Source organism: Ornithodoros turicata, unplaced genomic scaffold, assembly GCF_037126465.1.
Source record: "Ornithodoros turicata isolate Travis unplaced genomic scaffold, ASM3712646v1 ctg00000887.1, whole genome shotgun sequence".
NCBI lineage: Eukaryota > Metazoa > Arthropoda > Arachnida > Ixodida > Argasidae > Ornithodoros > Ornithodoros turicata.
The window spans coordinates 303,973-310,110 of NW_026999411.1; the positions used below are offsets into that span (position 1 = coordinate 303,973).

At 48.7% G+C, this 6,138-nt stretch overlaps 1 pseudogene; it reads left to right on the forward strand.

Moving 5' to 3' along the window:
- Positions 1 to 560: 560 nt before the first annotated feature.
- Positions 561 to 5,891, forward strand: LOC135375545 (uncharacterized; annotated as a pseudogene).
- Positions 5,892 to 6,138: the final 247 nt, after the last annotated feature.

Below are 6,138 nucleotides of genomic sequence, written 5' to 3' on the forward strand. Positions count from 1 at the left end.
TCACATTAGCAGTTCGCCACAATCTAAATCTAAAGCATTCAAAACCCTCAAACTACCCCTAGCGTCTGCGTGCACAACGCTTGCAGTCCGAAGTCCGAGAAAACACGCGTGGCCGGACAGACGCGATATCCCCTCTGTCGTTTTTCTTTCTCCTCCGTTCAACCGACCGTTTGGATACGCGCGCCTCAATCAAATGACTCTCGCCCAATCAGCGTGAAGGAAACTGACGCCAGTTCTTGGAGACCAATGAGCATCCAAATATTTATACATATAATGCGCAGCTGAGCTGGTACGCCAGTGGTGACAATATTTTCGAGGCGGTGCGTTTCGCTTTAGAGCCGGCGGCTGGAGAAATGTTGCGCGGGCAGCTTAGCGGGAGACGGCACCAGGAGACTGGTTTGACCAGGCCCCCGTAGCTCCCCCTCTTTGCGGCTCTAAAAAAATGTTTGCACGTCATAAACACGTGGTATTACCAAGGGGTTGAAACTCGCGAGTTCACTTGCGGACTAAAGTGAGGCGCTGCGAGCTTTTTGCGTCATCAAACGTCATGAAATGTCATTTTTACGTCGAATTTTTTTACGTCGAAGGATTTTTACGTCGAAGCGCGAGTTCTCAACCGTCACGAGCCCATTGGCTCCTGAGGCCGCTCCCCCGGTATGCGAGCGCTCATTGGTAGGTTTGAAATTTTGAACTTTCCTTGGCGCGCTCAAGCTGGCGACACCGTGTCGGCGGTGCCGGAGCTACTCGCCGCAAAGTTTCGAAATGTGTTGGGTGCAGCAGGGACGCAAGCAAAGCATTTATGCCGGTATCGCTTTGGATGGTTTTTAGTGTCCTTCCCTAACATGTTGTCGATACCGACTCTGAAAAACTCGGTGCCTCATGGATAAAGGTGAAGGAACGAATACCCGAGAGACATGGGACACGAAGACAAGCAGAAGAGTTCTCAGACACAGTAATGATTTAATAACACCGAGCTGGTTATTCGTTCCTTCATCATCATGCACCAGTTAATCTGCGCCCTATCTCTTTTATCGATGCCTCATGGATACTTCTGCAAGTCAATTGAGTGGTAGATAAGTGGAAGGAAGGTCCGCTTCGCTTGCTTGGTGCGACAACAATTCAAGAAGGACGAATACTGTGTTTTTCCGCTACTCACTCGATGACAGGTAAGTCAGTTCCTATTCAATTTTGCCGCTTAGCATAACATAGCGCCGCACCTGTGGCATATACGCAGCATTTTGACAGGTAACATTTTTGTTTTTCACGTTTCTGATCTCTATCTTTCTTGTTCAGGTATAAGCACGCAACTCATATCTGCTTCAGAATAGCATCTGCATGGATACAGTAGAATGGATAAGACACTCCACTGGATGGATGGAGTGGTTGGATCATCATCTTTCGGCATAGCAGCTTCACAATTTCCTTTGTCAACCAGGGTCAACCAGGCGCCTATACACCGTTTTATTGGGGTCAGCGGGGGAGAGAGAAAATATCCATGAACCAGGGACTTAGCAGGCTTCTTTCCTTCTTTCGGGCTGTGAAGCTGGCGCATCTCTTATGGCGTTTGCTTGTGTGCGTGTGCTTTTCAACTGTTTGAAGTACCGTATTTACTCGATTCTAGGCCGCCCTCGAATCTAGGCTGACCCCCCGAAAATCTTATCGCGGAAAAAAAAAAAAAAAAAAGATTCAAGTGCAGGCCGAGTGTAACTGACAATTTATTGTGCTCTCAACTATGCTGACTCACTGTCTTCACTGCTATCGTCGCTCGTGTCTTTGTCACTCTCGTCTTCCCAAAGAGCACTGTCCTCAGTCCCGTCGAGCGCGTTCGAAATACAGCACTTGCGGAACGCTCGTGCCACGAGTTCGGCGGGTATGTCTTCCCATGCTGCTGCCACCCACCTTGCCAACTGTCCCAAAGAAGCACGCTTGATCCGGCCAGTGGGAGTCACCTGGTGTTCTTCTTCCGTCAACCAGTCCGTATAATATTTACGTAGCCTGTCCTTGAAGGGTTTGTTGATGCAAACGTCTAACGGTTGCAGTTGGCTCGTCATTCCTCCAGGAATGACAGCTAAATCAGTTCCGCACTGAGACAACGTAGCTTTCACGCCGTCCGTTAAGTGACTGCGATAAGAGTCCAAGACGAGAAGCGAGTCTTTGCACAGGAGGGCGCCCGGACGACGCTGCCAAACGAGCCTCACCCACTCTTCAACCATGGCACTGGTCATCCATCCATTTTCCTGCGCACGCACAATGACATTTCTTGGGAAAACTTCCCTGGCAGGAAGAGTCTTTCGCTTGAAAATTATATACGGCGGCAATTTGCGTCCATCAGCTGTGCAGCACAACATTACCGTCGAACGCTGTTTTTCATAACCCGCTGTCCGCAACTTGACCTCCCTGGCACCCTTTTCGTTGACAGTGCACGCAATCGGCATGTCGAAGTAAACGGGAGTTTGATCAGCATTGCCGATGTGCCCAAGAAGATATCCCTTTTCTTCCCTCTTCTTGATGATGAACCTCTGGAACTGGACTAACCGCTCCTCGAAGTCTGACGGCAGTTTTTGGCAAACCGATGTGCGTCGTCGTAAAGCGAATCCGAAGCGTTTCATAAATCGCTGGAGCCAACCTCTGCTGGCCTTAAACACGGTACTGGGCACAGCTCGTGCTTTTGCAATCTCCCTTGCCTTTGCTTGAATGGTTTCAGTGGTCACGGGAAGTGCAGCTGCCCTTTGTGTCTTGATGAACTCTGCAACCTCAGTTTCAATATCGTGATGTCTCTTTGCGGTCCGGTAAACGCCATCCTCGATGCAGCGCAGCTGAACAGTTTTTCGCGTTGCCTTCTCCACCGTCGCACATTCTTTTCATCCACTCCGAAGTCCCGCTGGGCTTGTAGATTCGATGTCTGCTCTGCTGCCAGGACGACTTTTCGCTTGAAGGCTGCAGGGTAGTGGCATCGCTTGATTGTTGGAGCCATTTCTGCACGTTGTCGAAACCATGTGTTGCGAACCGGAACTGGCCGGCAAGACGCCGACGTGCACGAGATTATTTATGGCACCGTTGGGGGCGCTGGCGCTCCGACCCGATGGCGGCAGTGAAAAGAGTAAACAACAATGGCGGCGTCAGAGCCGGATACGCCGAATCCTCGTATCTAAGCCGACCCCCCAGTTTAACATCCCATATTTTTGAAAAAAGTATCGGCCTAGATTCGAGTAAATACGGTAAGTTCATCGCGCCAAGTCGCATAACCCGTGTGTAACTAAGATGCCGTACACTCACGACGGGTCGTCCGGGCACCACTGTGTTGTTTTTGGATGCACCAACAACCAAAGAAAACGGAAAATCCTCTCTCAAGAAATCTGTGCCGAGCACGACGTTAGGCGGGAAGAGTGCGGCTGTGGCATGTTTGTGCTACACCGTTTTCCTGCAGATAAACAGCTACAGCATCAGTGGGTGGTACCAATCAATCGCAAGGACTTTTCACCGTCGTCATCGGCGGCCCGGGTATGCTCCGATCATTTCGTGGACGGAAAGTGCACACCGCTAAATCCAGTGCCCATGGTCAAGATGGGATACCCCAGAAAGGTATGTGTTCTTTTGCTTGTGTATGTGCTAATATTGAAGTTCGGGTGGTGGAGACATACTGGCCTGCCTCTAGTTTAGGCAGGTTCCTTACCTGATGACAATATACACACGTACATGTTGACGATTTCTAGGTGTTGGTGGGCCGCCGCTGTCTACTTAGGATGGACTCCGAGCCACCAAGGAAGCAAAAGGTGTGTGTAATTTTTCAATTTTGCTCTTGAGGCTCTACCCTACTCTACTGTTCATCATTAATATCTCACCCCGGTTAATAACAATCATACAGAAGGACGAAGACGTGAGCCAAGCTGCAGCAGATGCGTCGCTGTCGATGGAAGGTGAACGTGAGGCTGGAGAGCCTGCTGAAAGCGGCAACATGGAGGTCAGCAGTCGTCTCTATCAATTTTTATAAATTTTCTTTCCGAGTAAACACACCATTACTTGTCTGAAACAAATTATAGTCACAGCCGTACGGTGCGGTGCAGAGACAAGCAGAGGAACCACTACCCAGACTGCCAGCTGAGGAGCTCCAGGAAGTTCCTACCACCGCTGAGGTTTGTTTTGATCAGCTGTCTACGTACGAGTTGCCTTAGGTGTTTTTGTGTCGTGCACAGTTCGGATGACAGGTCAGTAATACTTTCTAGAATATTACAGCAGGGGGTACACACAAAGCACTTGGCAAAATGGGCAGCAGTCTTTAACTGCTGACAAGATAATTGCGAGACAACATATGATTTCTGTACAGAGGATGCAATAGTTTCTAACTGACGAAATGCGTGCCCACTGTCTGCTGCAGCCTTCACACTGTGTCCGTTTTTCCACTTCAGGTACCTCCACAAGCATCACTATTCTTGGAATCACAATGCCAAGTGGGAGCAAATGTTACTCTTAGTGCCTCTGGTCAAGGCACTGAGGTGGGTTCAATTCAGTGTAATCAGTAGCCATCTGCATGGGATATGTACTAGCTAACTGGTTCATATCACATTGACTCAGCTGAAAGTTTGCCAGTGGTCACAAGGTCCATTCGTTTGGTAACTGCTGTACTCTTAGCACCTTGTAATAACAACCCTTCTCCAGCAGGACACAGTAGCATTGCCTCTTGCAGAGGACGTCCAAAGCACCAACAGTGTGTCGAGTGAGGTGTGTAAAGCAAATGTACAAAAGTAACTCACCTTTGATAAAGAGATGACTACTACTACAGCGAACTCTCATACACATGGCATGAATAGACACGTGCTTAGGCCAAACATGTCACTCTGCATGGAAATAATGAAATGCTGTTATTGTCATTACAGGGACCCTGTGAGAGAGCACTTGATCCAGACCACGCATATGCCAAGCCAGCCCTGCGAAGTGACCACCAGAGAGCAGCTATGGTTGACAACTTATCAGAAGTCAACATCCACTTCTACACTGGACTGTCCTACGATGCTTTCCACCAACTATTGCGTGCTGTTGCTACAGTTGACAAGAAGAAAAGCAAGCAGCTCACATTGGAAGACCAAGTGTTGATGACTCTCATGAGGTTGCGACTCGGGTTGCTACTTGGACACCTCTCCAGAATATTCAAAGTGTCTGTGCCATGCGTGAGCATTACGATCACTCACATAATGGATGTGCTTCACACGGTGATGCAGCACGTCGTGAAATGGTTGCCAGCTTCATACATACAGAAAAGTATGCCAGCCAGTTTCAGGGAAAGCGGGCATGGAGCCACCACCTGCATAATTGACTGCACCGAGGTAACTCTGCAGCGGCCGAAGAAACTCATGCCGAGGGCACAGACGTACAGTGCCTACAAGGCACATAACACTGTGAAATTCCTAACAGCAATTGCTCCGAATGGACTGATAATGTTCGTATCTCAGACATACGGAGGCCGAGCGTCTGACAAGTACATCATGAGGAACTGGTGGATAGAGGACAATTTCTCACCAGGTGATCAAGTTATGGCTGACGGGTTGTTCCCTTAGTGCTCACTTGCAGGTTGCTGGTGTGAAACTCAATATGCCTGCGTTTACAAAAGGTAAGAAAGCATGCCAAATACATTATGTACTGAACTGCGCTTGGTTTCTGTTGGCTACTTTAAAACTGGTTACCTTTTCTCTTTGGCAGGCAAACAGCAGCTGAGCGAAAAGGATGTTACTTCCACACGTAGGATTGCATCTGTACGGATCCACCTCGAGCGTGCCATTAATCGTATCAAAACCTACCGCATCCTGCAGCAGCCTCTCCCCATCAAATCAAAGAAACTGATCAGCAAAATTGTGTTTGTGTGTGCAGGCTTATGTACCGTATTTTCTCGAATCTAAGACGACCCACCACTTCAGGACATGCAAATTTGGAAAAAAATAAAAAGCAGTACAAGAGGGATAAAAATACGCAACACGTGACCAGCAAGTTGACAGTACAATGATAACTGTTTATTCATCATCGTCAGACTCACGGCAGCTGTTTTCCTTGTCACTGTCGCCCCAGAGGAATTCATCCTCTGATCCATCCAGTGCGTTGGATATTGCGCACTTCTTGAACGCACGCACAACGATGTCGTCCGGCACA